Genomic DNA, 16984 nt, shown 5'->3' on the forward strand with positions numbered 1-16984 from the left:
CTGAGGTACCACCTGTAACAGTTGGCACCCCAATATACACAGAATGACTGCTATCACAGGTTGTTAGATCTACATTCATAAGAGGAACGGCAACTTTTGAGGGGTTAACAATCACTTTAATCAAGCACATGTATCATTCCTTTAACCAAGCACATATATCATTCACCTAGTTTAGAGGAGTCAACATCCTGAACTTCAAAGAAAATACAGAGAAATCAAAGATCAACAAACATGGCTTTCTCTGCCTGAATTCAACAGACAGGTCCAACTGTCTGACCATAGTTACCAGAGAGGGAAGCACTGACATCTGGGTTTTCAAAGCCAGGGGGCTCCTTAGCAGCATCCTAGAATCCTTGTCTGGCCAAGCAAACACTTCCAGTCAGTAAGCCCCAAAGAAAAACCTCAACTCAGAGTATTTATACCCTTTTTAGAGCCAGAGGGCATCAGGACCCTTGGAAATCAATGCCTCATTAACAAAAGGTATGGGCCTTCCCACAGTTCTTCCCTAATCAAAATCCCCTTAGTGAGCAGACCAATTAATGGGTGGGGAAGATCTTTAATCACATTAAAATAATTAACAATACAAATGCAACTGTTTCTAGTTAAGGAAACTCTTATTTCTGTACTTTACTTTTAGTAGACTTTTGATTGATAAAGGTAAGAGTCAATCAGAGGCACTTGATTATATTAAAACCAAAACAACAAAAGATCATATTTTGCTTGCCATTTCACCACCTGACACTGATCGGATTGGCTCATATGACAAAAAAGGAAAATGATAAATGTTGGAGAGGATGTGGAAAAATTGGATCATTAATGCACTGTTGGTGGAGTTGTGAACTGATCCAACCATTCTAGTGAATAATTTGAAACTATGCCCAGAGGACCATCAATATGTGCATACCCTTTGATCCTGCAATACCCCTACTAGATTTGTATCTCAAAGAGATAATAAAAAAGAGAAGGACCTACATGTACAAAAATATTTATAGCAGCTCTTTTTGTGGTAGAAAAGAATTAAAAACTGAAGAGATGTTCATTTTTTTGAAGGGTTAACAATCACTCTAATCAAGGACATGTACCAATCCTTTAGTCAAGCACATATATCATTCACCCAATTCAAGAGACTCAACTCTCTGAAACCCCAAATAATCAACAGACATGGTTTCCTCTGACCATAATTCAACAGACAAGTATAGCTGTCTGATTAGTTACCAGAGAGAGGAGCATGACATTTGGGTTCTCAAAGCTGGGGGGCTCTTTAATGGTTTCTCAGAGTTCTCATTTGGCACTCAAACCTTCTTATCAAAATTAAGCCCCAAAGAGATGCTCATCTTGAAGAATGAATGAACAAGTTGTGCTATATGCTTGTAATGGAATACTATTGTCCTATAACAAATGAAGAGCAGGATGATTTCAGAAAGATCTGTAAGTACTTACATGAACTGATATGAAATGAAGTGAGGAGAACCAGGAGAGCATTGTAAACAATAACAGCAATATTTTAGAATGATTAATTGTGAATGACCGCTATTCTCAGCCATTCAATGATACAAGAGAATTCCAAAGGACTCGTTGAAAAATGCTATCCACTTCCAGAGAAAGAACTGATGGAATCTGAATGCAGTTTGAAGCATACTATATTTCACTTTATTTTTAATGTTTTTATTTCTTTTGGTAAGTTTTTTCTTTTACAGAATGACTGACATGGAAACATGTTTTATGTAACTGCACATACAAACCTATGCCAAATATTGTCTTGTACAGGGAAAAGAAGGGAGAAAGAGAAGAAATTTGGAACTCAAAATTAAAACAAAAATGTTCAAAGTTATCTTCACATATAATTAGGGAATTTTTTAGTCTATAAAAAAAGAAATTATTTACTTATGAAAATGCTAGGTAGTACACTATTGGGCATCTGAGTTCAAATCTAGCCTCAGACACTTACTACATGTGTGATTCTAGGAAAGTCATTTAAGCTCCATCTCCTTCACTTCTCTGTTGCTGAGTGAGATTAATAATGAAACCTACCTCCCAGATTTGTTTTGCCGATCAGCCGAGTAAATATTTAGAAAGCTTTTAGCAAAATGTCTGGCATAGAGTATACATTAACAATTATTTTTAATTTTTAATTCAGCTTATGCTATTGCAGGACAGTTTCCATTGCTTGAAAACAGTGATCATGTACCCTCCAAAGCTTTTCATCTCAATCAATCAATCCAATCAATTATCAAACTTTTATTAAGGTTCTACTATATTCCAGGCACTGTTTAAGGAGCTGGTGATACAAACCAGTCTATCAGCTTCACGGAATGCACATTCTACTGGGGAAGGAAGATAATATTTCTATATCTAGATACAAAATAAATTGAAAATATTTTGTGGGAAAGCTTTGCCAACTAGGAGAAGTGGATCAAGAGGGGGAAAGTCTCTTGCTATAAGGTTGCTGTTGAGTTGAGCTGTGAAGAAAGTTATGGATCCTCAAAGGCAAGAGTCAGACAAGAGGCTACAGGAGTAACTTCTAGTGAATAAGGAGATAGAATATGCAGGGCCATGTGTGATAAACAGCAAAAATGTTGTTTGTGGTAAAATAATTAATATATAATTAGTAAATATATATAATATAGAATGTAATATATAATAATGTGTGCATACATACACACATACACATATGTATATATGTGTACATATGCATGTATGTATATATACATATGTATGTATGTATGTGAATATACATATATATTTTTTTTAAATGTTAAACAAGATAGTTTGGGAAAAGTTTGTTAAAATGTTTTAATTCCAAATAGAGGAGTTTAAATTTAATAATAGAAAATCCATTGGTCTAAATATGCTCAGTATATTCAACTGATCCTGACATGACCTGGTATCTAGACCTTTATCATCCTCGTTGCCCTCCTCAGGATGTTATTTCTTCAGTGAAGGGGTCAGAATTGAAGATAATAGAAGGGAACCTCAATGGGCTTCATCTCTTCTCTGGGACTATTTTTTACTGTTTCCTTTTGTTGCCCTCTGTGCCCTTTTTTACATCCTTCCTGAATTCTTATCCTCTAACTAACTCTTAGCCAGCCTCACCTTTTCTTAATACTCTTTACTTCATGCTTCTCACTCTTTCTCTTAGGCCGATTCCCTTTTCCCTGATCCCTCAACCTCCTGCAGAGACATAAACATTGATAAGGGTAAAGCCTCACACAAAGAGATATTCCTTGGCCTGTGGGTAGAGCACGAGTTGCCTCACTGCTCTCTACCCCCCTGACTTCAACTTTACCTCCCTCCTTGGTCATTCCTCAAGTGGAGATATTGTGACCAGCTAAGAGTATTTAGGTGACACATAGGGAAGAGACAGATAGTTCATGTTCTTGTCCATTTCTTCTTCCCTCTGAGGTGAGTCACTTGGACCTTCCATTGAGACCATGCCCCTTCCCTCCCATTTTGCTTTGTTCTTTCCTGTTTGTACATCTGTCTAAATCTGACTTTAAAGGAAAATTGTCATTGTTATATTTCTTGGAGGGAAATGTAAAGGCTGATCATGGGCACAGGGATACATACAGAACTTCACCTCCTGTGACTGGGTTTTGTATGAGGAGGGTTGCCACATCTTCATCATTCTGCCTTTGAGGAGGTAGAGGAGGAATAGTCATGACTTGTACCAGCTTGTAAGTACTGGTCTGGGATGGGGTTGGAGAGTGGGCTTTCCAATCCTAACATTATGGGTATGTGAAGTGAGAGAATAAAGAATTTAATATTAATAGACCTTTGTGAATGTGAGGCTTAGCCAAATGTTCCATTTTGTTGATGAAAAACTGTCTATAGGCTTTTATTTTTTTTTCCTTACAGAGGACCTGATCCAGGAATTTCCTAAGGCTAAATGGCCCTCTTCCAAGTGATGAAGAAGGCCTTCTTTGAGCTTTTCTTCTTGATACTGCCTGTTTACTCAGGTCAGTAAATTTCTAAGTCATTGGTGGGAAATCTACTAACCTTTCAGAAATTTCTGTGGAGAGTAGTGTTACCTGATACTTGAAACAGGTTGTTCCTTTCTTCTTTAGGAGTTCTAAACTTGCAGATCAAATTGGGAAACTTTAAAAAGTTGCAATCTGATGAATTTGTGAATTTAATGTATTTGATGCATTGCAAAAAGTAATGGTAATATTATGTGACAGAAAAACCATGGGGTTGGGAGTTAGCAAATTTCACTTCACTTTGTTACTCACTTGAGGTAACCTTGGTCAATGTTTTTCACTGGGTCTCAAGCCCACTGGACTTTTATATAAAATGGGGACACAGAATTAGATTATCTGTAGTATTCCTCCTCAATTTAATGATCTGTGAATAAATGAAAATTATTCCTAATATAGTGTATTAGTTAACAGTTATGTTTCTTCTAGGTTTTCATTGACATTGAATCAAGATAAATGGTTAGTACTGAAGCATCCTCCTAGATGAGAACATTTTGACAAAGTTGATCCTAAACACAATTGCTTATCATATTGCTCATTCCCCAATGACTGTGGTAGTATCTAGACAATTAGACTACATAAATACACATAGACATAGACCGTTGCATTTTTTGTAGGGTCCTGAGTGTTGAAAAAATATGGTATTGTTTCATTTGACCTAAAGATGAAGCAACTTTATCCATTATTATAAAATGTAACCTATTGTATCTAAATTTTGGTTACAGGTATTTCCCGCAATTTTATGGAAAATGTAAGAGCTACGGTAAGTTTTTCTCACTTTTTAAATTGGACCAGTCATTGAGAACTCGGTTCTTTGATTATAGTAACATATGATTTTTGAAAAAAATTAATTTTGTTTTTTTATCCCATACATTTTTCAATATGACCTTCTCTCTCAGAAAATTATACCTTGTAACCAAAATAATGAAATAAAACAACACTTTAGCAAAATTTTCCAATGCAGTAATGAAATATGTTATATATGCAATACTCCTTGGCTATGAAAAATTCGGACAAACTTAAAAAGTCTTCAGTGAAGAGAGTGAGAGCAAAGAAGGCAGACCCAGCAGAAAAAAAGTCACCATTTTTTTGAGTTCTATTTTTTTCTCTATATAGGAGGAGCACAACAGCGACATTTTCATGTCAGGGTTATGTGTTAACTTATTTAATTTAGATATCATTCTTTGCTACAAAGGAAGTTTCTATTGTGGTAGAGGTGGAATCTATGGGAATAAATACGTTTCTTGTAAGTCTTGACAAATGTTATTGTTTATAAAGGAAATATGGGATAACTGAGGTCGAGTTTTGTACAAAGTAAAAATGCAAGATTATATATCAATCAAGAAGCCAATATGGACTGAAAAATTAAAATAAGTAGGTGGAAAATAACACAAGGATGAATTAAACCAGCTGATTAAGCTAGTGGCTCAAAAAAAAACCCCTCAGCTTAGTAGAAACTTAGCTTTTCATGCAGACATTGGTGACACGAAGGTGATTCAAAATTTCTTTTCATCTGCCTTTTTTCCCCCTTGTTATCATCTTCATTGTATGGTGAGAATGAAAAGTGGACTTTAAAAGGATCATCTATTGTCAGTAATTGCATCAATGAATGGACTGGAATGGCTTCCCATTCTGTCTAACCAGTGGAATAGGAATTTTTCATTTACAAAATAATATGCAACTCACCTTAGGACTGTTCAGTTTAGTTCAATTCATTAAGTTTTAAGTAAGTGTGTTGGGTGTGGACAGATGTGCTTTAGTTTCTGTGGGGTCAGATAGAAAGCACAGGTGGTATAGTGGAGAGCACAGTAAAATTAGAATCAGAAGAGCCAAGTTCAATGCCAGATATCTCTGGACCTCACTTTCCTCGTGAAAGAAGTCGTCTCAAGTCTTTCAAGTCTAGACCTAGCAATCAAGTCACTTACAGTCTATTGAGGGAAGCAAGATATCTACCTGTGACTTAATTAAATCACTAAACTGAATGACACAACACCAATGATAGAGCTGAGGAGCCGAGATTATTTTAAGAATTCAGGGAATGGTGAGACGTGTTTTGGCTAGAGAGAACTCAGAAGGTTTGGCAATCTCTCAAGAAAGGGTAATATTTGGAAGCCCAAAATGGCTTTCTGACTGTCTTGAAAGGCAGCCTTAAAGTTCAAGTTACACTTTCAACCCCCAATATTTCTTATTTAATTCTTTTCTTTTTGAAAACACAAGCCTAAATTTAAACCGAGAAGCACCATAAGCTGTTTCCCTTGTACAGAAGAACAAATTGTCTTGATACTTCAAATGATTGTTATTTTGGCTATGGCATGGTGGCTTCTCAAACCATAGGGTTCATTGTATAAATTATATTGGATCAAATTAAATGTTTTTGTGATTCTGGCAGCCTGTATGGTGCATGTGTTTGATACTGCCATTACACTTGTCCACCAAAGAGTACAATCCCCTTTGACTCAAATGGTCTATCTGTTATGAATGATTTATAATGCATTGAGGTAAGTAAAAGTAACATTTTTGATTCTTCTTGAATATGGTAAAGATATTTTCAAGAACTGAAAATGTATGTTCTCAATTAATTTCAATTCAGTTTAATAAAGCAAGTAATTCTATTTATTTTTAATTTTTATAATATTCTAAGAATGCTTATTTTATTTTTCTCAGTATTACATAAAACAATCTTAACATTCTTTTTTAAAATAATTTTTGAGTTTTGAATTATTCTTTCCCTCCCCTCCTTGTTTCTTGAAAAGCAAACCCTTTGATATAGATTATGTATGTGCATTTATGCAAGACATATTTCCATATTAGTCATACTGCAAAAGAAAATACAGAGAAAAAAATCAAGACATATAAGGAAAGAAAAAGTAACTTTGTTTTTGTATGTATGCAGACTCCATCAGTTATTTCTCTAGAGAAACTTTCATCATAACTCTTTTGGAATTGTCTTGGACCATTGTGTTACTGAGAATAGCTAAGTCATTCATAATTCCTAATCATACAATATTGATTTTGTTGTGAACTATGATTTCCTAGTTCCATTCAATTCACTTTGCATCAGTTCATATAAGTATTCCCAGGCTTTTTGGAAATCATCATGTTAATCATTTCTTAACACACTGCAATTCCATTACAATCATATACCACAACTTCTTCATTCATTCCCCAATTGAGGAGCATCTCTTTAATTCCCATTTTTTGCCACCACAAAAAGAGCTGCTATACATATTATAGTGCATATATGTCACTTCCCTTTATATTTTATCTCTTTGGGACACAGATCTAGTAGTGCTATTGCTGAGTTAATGAGTATGTAGAATTCCATATCCTTTTGACTCTAGATTCAAATTGCTCTCCAGAATGTTTAGATCAGTCCACAAATTCACGATCAGTGCATTTGTGTCCCAGTTTTTCCACATTTCTTTCAATGTATATATCATTATCCCTTTCTGTCATATTAGCCAATCTGCTATGTATGAGGTAATACCTCAGAGATGTTCTAATTTGCATTTTTCTAATCATAGTGATTTAGAGCATTTTTTCATATGACTATAAATAGTTTTGATTTCTTCTGAAAACTGCCTGTTCATATTCTTTGACCATTTATCAGCTGGAGAATGACTTGGGTTTTCACACATTTTACTAAGATCTCAATTCATTTGAGGAATGAGGCCTTTGTCAGAGATACTTTTAAATTTTATTCCCTGTTTCCTTCTTTTCTTCTAATGATGACTGCATTGGTTTTCTTTGTGCAAAACTTTTTAAATTCATTGTAATAAAAGTACCCATTTTACATCCCATTATTCTCTCTATCATTTGGTCATGAACAATAGTTCATGAATAGGGAATACCCTTATCTGCAGATTTGACAGATAAAGTATTCCTTACTTACCTAATTTGCTGAGAATATCATGGTTTATTTCAAAATTGTTTACCTATTTGCACTTTATCTTGGTATACAGTATGGATAATTGGTCTACACCTAATTTCTACTAAACTGCTTCAGCTTCCCAAGCCATTTTTGTTGAATGATGAGTTCTTAAGCACAAAACTTGGATCTTTCAGTTTATCAAAAACTATATTACTATTGTCATTTACTGTTGTGTATTTTGCATTTAATCTATTCCACTGATACCCTTCTCTTTTCTTAGCCAGCAGTACATTCTTTTGATGATTACCACTTTGTAATATAGTTGAAGATACGGTAGTTAGTCCACCTTCTCTCACATTTTTTTAATTCTTAATTTTGCTATTAATTTTTTCTACTTCTATAGAAAATTTTTTAGTATTTTGGTAAGATTTTAAAAAATAAATTAATTTTGGGACGATTGTAATTTTTAATATATTATTATTAATTAAATATCAATTGATATAAATATATTTTAATTTACTTACTATACTAATATTCAGAATTCACATTAGAGATTAATATTTGTACAATTGTTTAGATATGACCTTATTTGTGTGAATAGTGTCTTGTAATTTTGTTCATATAGTTCCTGAGTTTGTCTTGGCAGGTAGACTCAAGTATTTTATATTGTCCGCAGTTCTTTTAAATGACATTTCTCTTTCTATCTCTTCTTGCTGGACTTTGATGGTAACATGTAAAAATTCTAATAGATATTTCCCAATTTTTATATCTTACACCTTATTTAGTATTACCTTATAACTTATTGTAAGTTTTGCAAAATGGAGTTTTTTTGATTATCACTGTTGATTAGATGTATAATTGCTATTGCTTTGTCTGAGAACGTTTGCTACCAGTGCTTTTTAAAATTTTTTTGCTAAAACAAAATACATTTTATTCCAATTTGTTTCCTTACATTGTGTACATCCCTTGGGTTCAAGCATTTGTCTTGTAAATCACATAATTCTGAATTCTGGTTTTCACTCCACTCTATTGATTTGCTTCCTTTTTATATGGGTAGGTTATTCCCATTCACTTTCACAGTTATTACTGCTAACTATTTATGTCCATATTATTTTCCCAGCTATCCTTCTTTCTCTCTCTTTTCGCCCTCTTCCCTCCTCAAAAATGTTTTGCTTCTTACCACTGCCTCCTCAAATATGTCTTTCCTTTTATTAGCAGTCTGCCTTCACATATTTCCATTCCCTTTGACTTCCCTCTAGGAAAAGATAGAGTTCACCTTGTGTATATATTGTTCCTTCTGTAAGACAGTTCTAATGAGAGGAAGGTTTAGGCTTTTCTCCTCTCTTCTTTCCATCTTCCTCTCTTATGTCAAAGGTCTTTTAGGCCTCTTTAATAGGAGATAATTTATCTTATACTACTTCTCCCTTCCCACTTTTCCCAGTGCATAACTTTTTCTCACCTTCTTATTTCATTTTATTTATTTTTATTAATTTTATTTATTTTCAGTGTTCTATAATCACTACCATATAACTTAGATTTTTCTTCCTGCCTCCTCCCTACCTCCCCAAGATAGCATAAAATTTTATATAGATTCTACACATACATTCCTATTAAATACATTATCACTATAGTCAGGCTGTGTAGAAGAATTAAAATGAAGAGGATAAATCATATAACAAACCAAAACGTAATACACACACACACACACACACACACACACACACACACACACACACACACACACACACACACAATGATCTCCTGCATTCTGTGATTGAATTCCATAGTTCTTTCTCTGGATGTGGAAGGCAGTTTGTCCTAAAAGACCATTGGGAATTGTTTTTAAATCCCTGCATTGCTGCAAAGTTTCAAGTCTACTGGAAAAAAAACTCTTGCATACTGTGGTCGTTGCTGTCCACAAAGTGATACATGTGATGTGGTACCTCAGAGTTGGTTTGATTTGCATTTCTTTAAACAATAATGATTTAGAGTGTTTTTCATATGACGATAGATATCTTTAATTTCTTCAGCTGAAAATTGTCTTTTCATATCCTTTGACCATTTATCAGTTGGGGAATGACTTGTATTTGTCTATATTTGACTCAGTTCTCCAAACATTCTAGAAATGCGGACTTTATCACAAACACTACCTGCAAAAATTCTTTCCCAGTTTTCTGCATCCCTCTGAATCTTGGTTGCATTGGGTTTGGTTGTGCAAAAACTTTTCAGTTTAATGCAATCAAAATTATCTATCTGGCACATCATAATGCTTTCTATCTCTTCTTTAGTCAAAAATTCTTCCCTTCTCCATAAATCTGATAAATACACTATTCCATGCTCCACAAATTTGTCCATAGTATCAATCTTTATATCTCTATCGTGTACCCATTTGGACTTCATTCTTGTGTATGGTGTCAGGCATTATTCTATGCCTAGTTTCCAGTTTTCCCAGCAATTGTTTCAAGTAGTTTTTTACTTGCATCTCTGGTATTCTCCAAGTATATCATAATGTCATCTGCAAAGAGTGATAACTTAGTTTCTTCTTTGCCTATTCTAATTCCTCCAGTTTCTTTATCTTCTCTAATTGCTATAGCAAACATTTCTAGTACAGTGTTGAATAACAGTGGTGATAATGGACATACTTGTTGATTTTATTGGAAATGCATCTAGCTTATCTCCATTGCATATAATGCTTGCTGAAGGTTTTATGTAGGTACTGCTTATTATTTTATGGACAGTTCTCTTTATTCCTATGCTCTCCAGTGTTTTCAATAGGGATGGGTGTTGCATTTTGTCAAAAGAGCTATCTGCATCAATTGAGATAGTCATGTGGTTTCTGTTAATTTTGTTATTGATATGATCGATGATGCTAATAGTTTTATTATATTGAATCAGTCTTGCATTCCTGGTATGAATCCTACCTGATCATAATGTATTATTCTCATGATAAGCTTCTGTACTATTTTTGCAAACATCTTATTTAAAATTTTTGTATCTATATTCATTAGAGAAATTGGTCTATAATTTTCTTTCTCTGTTTTGTCTCTTCCTGGCTTAGGTATCAAAACCATATTTGTATCATAGAAATATTTTGGGAATACTCCTTCTTCCCCAATTTTCCCAAATAGTCTATATAATATTAGAATTAGCTGTTCTTTAAATGTTTGATAGAATTCACTTTAATCCCTCCCTCCTTACTCATCCCCACTGAGAAGGCAAGCAATTCAATACAGGCTATGTATGTGTCGTTTTGCAAAAGACTTCCATGATAGTTGTGCTGTGTAAGACTAACTATATTGCCCTCCATCCTACCGTCCTCACCGCTTTTATTCCTATTCTCTCATTTGATCTTGTCCCTTCCCCAAAGTGTTTATTTTTAGTTACTCCCTTCTCCCATTTGCCATCCTTTCTAACATTCCCCTCACTCCACTTGTCCCCTTCTCCCCTACTTTCCTGTAGTGTAAGACAGATTTTCATACCAAATTGAGTGAGCATGTTATTCCCTCCTTAAGTCATATGTGAAGAGAATAACCTTCACTTTTCCCCTCTCACCTCTTCCCTTTTCTTCTCCATTGAACAAGATTTTTGTTTTCTCTTTTATCATTGATAGTCTGACCCATTCCATTTCTCCCTTTCTCCTCCCAGTATTTTCCTCTCTCAACCCTTAATTTTATTTTATTATTTATGGATATCATCTCTTGTGATTCATCTCAATCTGTACTGTGTGTGTGTGTGTGTGTGTGTGTGTGTGTGTGTGTGTGTGCTGGGGATGGAAGCTCAATTCCATGTGGACAGTCTCGGGCGGGTAAAGGTGGGAACTTCTAAATCTTAGAGTTCTCACGAGGCCCCCCCAGGAAACGACTGGGAATCGAGGTGAACCGAGCTATCTCGTGTATTTCCGCCTCTTCCCGTGAGAGACGTGATGGGAGAGAGCTCTCCCCGCTCTCAAGATTGTCCCAGATCTGGGCACACCTAACAGCACGGTATTCAGATGCAAACTATGCGGCTGGAGAGCTTAAGTAGGATCAGGAAAGCCTGAAAGCTCTCTTGGGAGGAGGGGCCACGTGTGAGGACACAAGGCTCTGCTTTTCCTCTCTCCTCTCTCCCCTCCCCCTCTCTCCCCACTTACACTTCTACTTCCAGTCTCTTATTGTAAGATCTTTGCCTCCTTGGGAGATCTTTCTCTCTCCCTCCTAAGGAAGAATTCCCCTGCACTTGTAACTGGACCCTGAAATAAAGCTCAACCCTTGTTCGACTCTGGAATGTCCTTTCTCTCATACGAGCATCTGGTTTGGCCAACCGAAGACCTCCGATAGAGGTAAGGGAAGACTCGGGTAGCCCACAGGCCTCTAGGCCTGGCATGTGTGTGTGTGTGTGTGTGTGTGTGTGTGTGTGTGTAATCCCTCCTCCTACTCAAATACTGAGAAAAGTCTTCAGAGTTACAAATATTATCTTTCCATGTAGGAATGTAAACAGTTCAGCTTTATAAAGTCCTTTATGATTTCTCTTTCCTGTTTACCTTTTCATGCTTCTCTTCATTCCTGTGTTTGAAAGCCATTTTTTCTGTTCAGTTCTGGTCTTTTCATCATGAATGCTTGAAAGTCCTCTATATCATTGAAAGGCCATTTACTCCCTTGAAGTCACTTTTGCTGGGTAGGTGATTCTTGGTTTTAATCCCAGTTCCTTTGACTTCTGGAATATCCTATTCCAAGCCCTTCTATCTCTTAATGTAGAAGCGGCCAGATTCCGTGTTATCCTGCTTGTATTTCCACAATACTCGAATTGTTTCTTTCCAGATGCTTGCAGTATTTTCTCCTTGACCTGGGAACTCTGAAATTTGGCAATTCCTAGGAGTTTCTCTTTTTGGATCTCTTTCAAGAGGTCATCAGTAGATACTTTCAATATTTATTTTGCCCTCTGGTTCTAGAATATCAGAGGAGTTTTCCTTGATAATTTCATGAAAGATGATGTCTGGGCTCTTTAATTGATCATGGCTTTCAGGTAGTCCCATAATTTTTAAATTGTCTCTCCTGGATCTATTGTCCAGGTCAGTTGCTTTACCAATGAGATGATTTACATTGTCTTCTATTTTTTTCAATATTTTGGTTTTGTTTTCTAACTTTTTGGTTTATCTCATAGTCATTAGCTTCCCTGAACTCTACTCTCTCTTTTAAAGAGCTATTTTGTTCAGTGAACTTTTGGACTTTCTTTTCCATTTGGCTAATTCTGCTTTCTAAAGCCTTCTTCTCCTCACTAGCTTTTTGGACCTCTTTTTCCAATTGACTTAGCCTATTTTTAAAGTGTTATTTTCCTCAGCATTTTTTTGGTTCTCCTTTAGTGGGCTACTGACTCTTTTTTGAAGGTCTTCTATGACCTTGGCCCATTTCATATTCATTTTGGAGGTAATGGAGGCAGAAACCTTGACTTCTTCTGACAGTATGCCTTGTTCTTCCTCACCCGAAAGGATGGAAGGAGGCACTTGTTCACCAAGAAAGTAACCTTTTATGGTCTTATTTTTTCCCCCTTTTTGGGGCATTTTCCTGCCAGTTACTTGACCTCTGAATCCTTTGTCAAGAGGAGGGTCCTAGTGCTCCTCCTCCCCCCAGTACCATGCTCAAGGGTGAGATTCAGATCAGCTGCTCAATTGCCCCAGAGACTTTAAGGTGAACTGCCTGGACAATAGAGCCAGGCTGTTTCCATGGTCACTCTAGAAACCTCTGCCGCCACCTGGGGCCAGTGCTGAGAGAACCCTGTTCCCCACTCCCCCAGCTGGCAAAACCCTCCCATACTGACTTTGTAACTTTCTTTTCAGCTTGTGGATTGAGGGATTTGGGACCCTCCGTGCTGAGAATTCTGCTATTGAGGTCTATTCAGGTCCTGTTCCTGCCAGTGCTGTGTGGCCAGGGCTGGGCTCTGCTCCACTCAGCATCCTGTGAGATAGACCTTTCCTGTTGGCCTTCCAGGTTACCTTTGTCTGAAATTCTTTTCACTCTGTAGCTCTGTGGCTTCTGCTACTCTAGAGTTTGTTGAGAGTCATTTTTTACAGGTATTTTGCGGGCTATGGGGGAAGCACTAGAGTATATGCGTCTTTCTACTTTACCATCTTGGCTCTGCCTGTCTATTGTCATTCCCTTGAATGAAGTTGTTGATTATTTCTATGATTTGTTGTTTTACCCATTCCTTCTTTAGGATTAGATTATTTAGTTTCCAACCAATTTTTGGTTTACCTTTCCATGACGTTTTATTACATATAATTTTTATTGTGTTATGGTCTGAGAAAGATGTGTTGAATATCTCTGTCTTTCTGCACTGGATCCTGAGGTTTTTATGGCCTAGAATATGGTCAATTTTTGCATATGTGCCATGTATTGCCACTAAAAAGGTATATTCCTTTCTATCCCCATTCAGTTTTTTCCAGACATCCATGATACCTATCTCATCCAGAGTTTTATTCACCTCCTTAACTTCTTTCTTGTTTATTTTAAGGTTAGATTTATCAAGTTAAGAGAGGGGAAGGTTGAGGTCCCCCATTAGTATAGCTTGCTATCTGTTTCTTCCTACCATTCCCCCAACCTATCTTCTGAGAATTTGGATGCTATACCACATGGAGCATACATGTTTAGTCGTGATATTGCTTCATCGTCTGTGGTGCCTTTTAGCAGGATAGTTTCATTCCTTATATCTTTTGATTAGATCTATTTCTGCTTTCGCTTTTTCTGAGATTAGGATTGCTACCCATGCTTTTCTTACATCATCTAAAGCACAATATATTCTGCTCCCACCTTTTACCATTACCCTGTGTGTATTGCAGTCTGTGTCTTTCCTTCCATTCTCTATCCCACCATTTGTGCTTTTAGTTCTCCCATCTCCCTTCCCCTCCTCAACAGAGTTTTCACTTTTAACCACCACTTCCCACAGTCTTCCCTTCCTTCTTTCCACCCCCCTGCTTTTTTACTCCCTTTTACCCTTACCACTTTTTTCCTCCCTTTTAGCTTCCCCTCCCCTTTCTTCCCCCTCCCCTTCCTACTGCCTATAAAGATAGTTAGATTTATATACTTAATTAAGTTTATTGTTCCATCCTTGAACCAAATCAGATGAGAGTATCCCTCAAACAATGCTCATCTCTCTCCCCTCTTTCTCTCTGTTATAATATAATTTTGCACATCTTCCAGTGATGTAATTTATCATTTTCAGCTTCCTCCTTTTTACATCTCCTGTTACAATTTCTTCGTGTGCTTGAATCACATTTTTTTTATCACATCATTTGCTTTATGCCCTTTCCCTCTATCTGTGTATATCCCTTCTATACTTCATAATTAATGTACAATTCTCAAGATTAACAAGTATCATCTTCCCTTATAGGGAGATAAACAATTTGCCCAATTAAGTAGCAAGTTTTCCTTTTCCCCTGTTAACCTTTTTATGCCTCTCTTCAGACCTGCTTTTGAAGATCAAAATTTCTGTTGAGTTCTGGCCTTTTTGTCAGGAAGGTCTGGAAATCTCTTATTTTGTTGAATGTCCATCACCTTGCCTGAAATGTTATGCTGAACTTTGCTGAGTAATTGATCCTTGGTTGTAGTCCTATCTCCTTTGTCTTATGGAATATCATATTCCAATTCCTTTGGCCCTTTAATGTAGAAGCTTCAAGGTTCTGTGTGATCCTGACTTCAGCTCCCCGATATTTGCATGGTGTCTTTCCGGCTGCATGTAGTATTTTCTACTTCACTTATAGTTCTGGAATTTGGTAACAATATTTCTTGGTGTTTTTAGTTTGGGATCCCTTTTAGGAGGTGAACGGTGGATTCTTTTGATGACTATTTTGCCCTCTGGATCTAGCACTTCTGGGCAGCTTTCCTTGATGATTTCCTGGAAGATATTGTCCAGACTCTCCTTTTCATCATGGCTTTCTGATAGGCCAATTATTCTTAAATTTTCTCTCCGGGATTTATTTTCCAAGTAAGTTGTTTTTCTAATTATATATTTTACATTTTCTTCTGTCTTTTCATTCTTTAGATTTTATTTGGCTGATTCTTGATGTCTCATAGAGTCATTAGGTTCTACCTGTCCAATTCTAATTTTCATCAAATTGTTTTCTTCAGTTAACTTTTACATGTCCTTTTCTATTTGTCCAATTATTCCTTTTAAGGAATTATTTTCTCCAGTTAGTTTTTGTACTTCCTTTTCCATTTGTTTAATTTTCCTTTTTAAAGAGTTGTTCTCTCCACTGAATTCTATTTTTGTACTTTTAAAATTATTGGCTATTTTTTCTTCTATTTCCTTCTTCAGCAGTTCCAGAAGTACTCTCTGTGTATGTGAGCAGTTCATAGTCCCTTCTGAAGTTTCAGATGGGAGTGCATTTTCAATACTGACGTCTTTGATATTCGTGTTTTTGTCCTTGTCTTCATGGAAAGATTCTATGGTCTTCTCTCTCCTCCTTTTCTTCTTACTCATATTAGTGAGGCTTTTTATGTTGTGACCTCTGGTTCTTTCATTTAGAAGCTAGAGAACCTGGTGTTCAGCTGACTGGTGTGAGTAAGCTAAGGGCAGGTCCCTTTTTTTCTTTTTTCTTTCTGTTTTCCTGGATCAGTCCTGGGCCTTGCTTATTAAATGTGGGGGAGGGATGGTCTGCTCAGAGATGTCCTCAGCTGAGCTAGAGCAAGTTCAAGCTCAGCTAACTTCTGGGTTCTAGTGAGAATTTCCACCCCCCCTCCCCCCCGTAGCTCCTCTCCTTCCAGTTCGTTTCTGCCACAGTAAGAGAAATCCCCCTTAGCTATTTTGCTAGCCTCATGTGCTACGAGACTGCCTCTTCTGCTCATCCCACTTATTCCGGTTTTTTCTGGGGAAATATTTTATGATTTTTCAAGGTCAATAATGGGAGCGCTTGAGAACATTTAGTGATCACTCCGCCATTTTGGCTTCTAGAAGATCAAGTAGGTGACTTATAGATGTTTAATTTGCAGACTGAAAGTCTCGAGAGTGGCTGCAGATGATACCTGGGGCTCAGTGGGTGTTACTCACTCGGCTCTGCTTGTCTCCTGCCCTGGGCTGCCACTCTGCCTTTCTACCATGCTGCTGCTGCCTGAGACCAGCCTGGGGTTTCCTACTTGGCCACACAGTGGTGGGACATGCTGCACTGTCT

General features: G+C 36.6%; 1 long non-coding RNA gene across 2 annotated transcripts in view; it reads left to right on the forward strand.

Annotated features, from left to right (window-relative positions):
• Positions 1-3252: 3252 nt before the first annotated feature.
• Positions 3253-16984, forward strand: part of LOC140518697 (uncharacterized) — a 31657-nt gene continuing 17925 nt past the window's right edge. The window contains exons 1-3 of one of the 2 annotated variants that reach the window (XR_011971992.1): positions 3253-3402; positions 3856-3956; positions 4700-4737. This is a non-coding gene — a long non-coding RNA (uncharacterized lncRNA). Of the gene's footprint in view, positions 3403-3475; positions 3675-3855; positions 3957-4699; positions 4738-16984 lie in introns of those variants that run through there. The other variant, XR_011971993.1, reaches the window with a different exon arrangement.

This window comes from Notamacropus eugenii, chromosome 1 (genome assembly GCF_028372415.1).
Source record: "Notamacropus eugenii isolate mMacEug1 chromosome 1, mMacEug1.pri_v2, whole genome shotgun sequence".
NCBI classification, from domain to species: Eukaryota; Metazoa; Chordata; class Mammalia; order Diprotodontia; family Macropodidae; genus Notamacropus; species Notamacropus eugenii.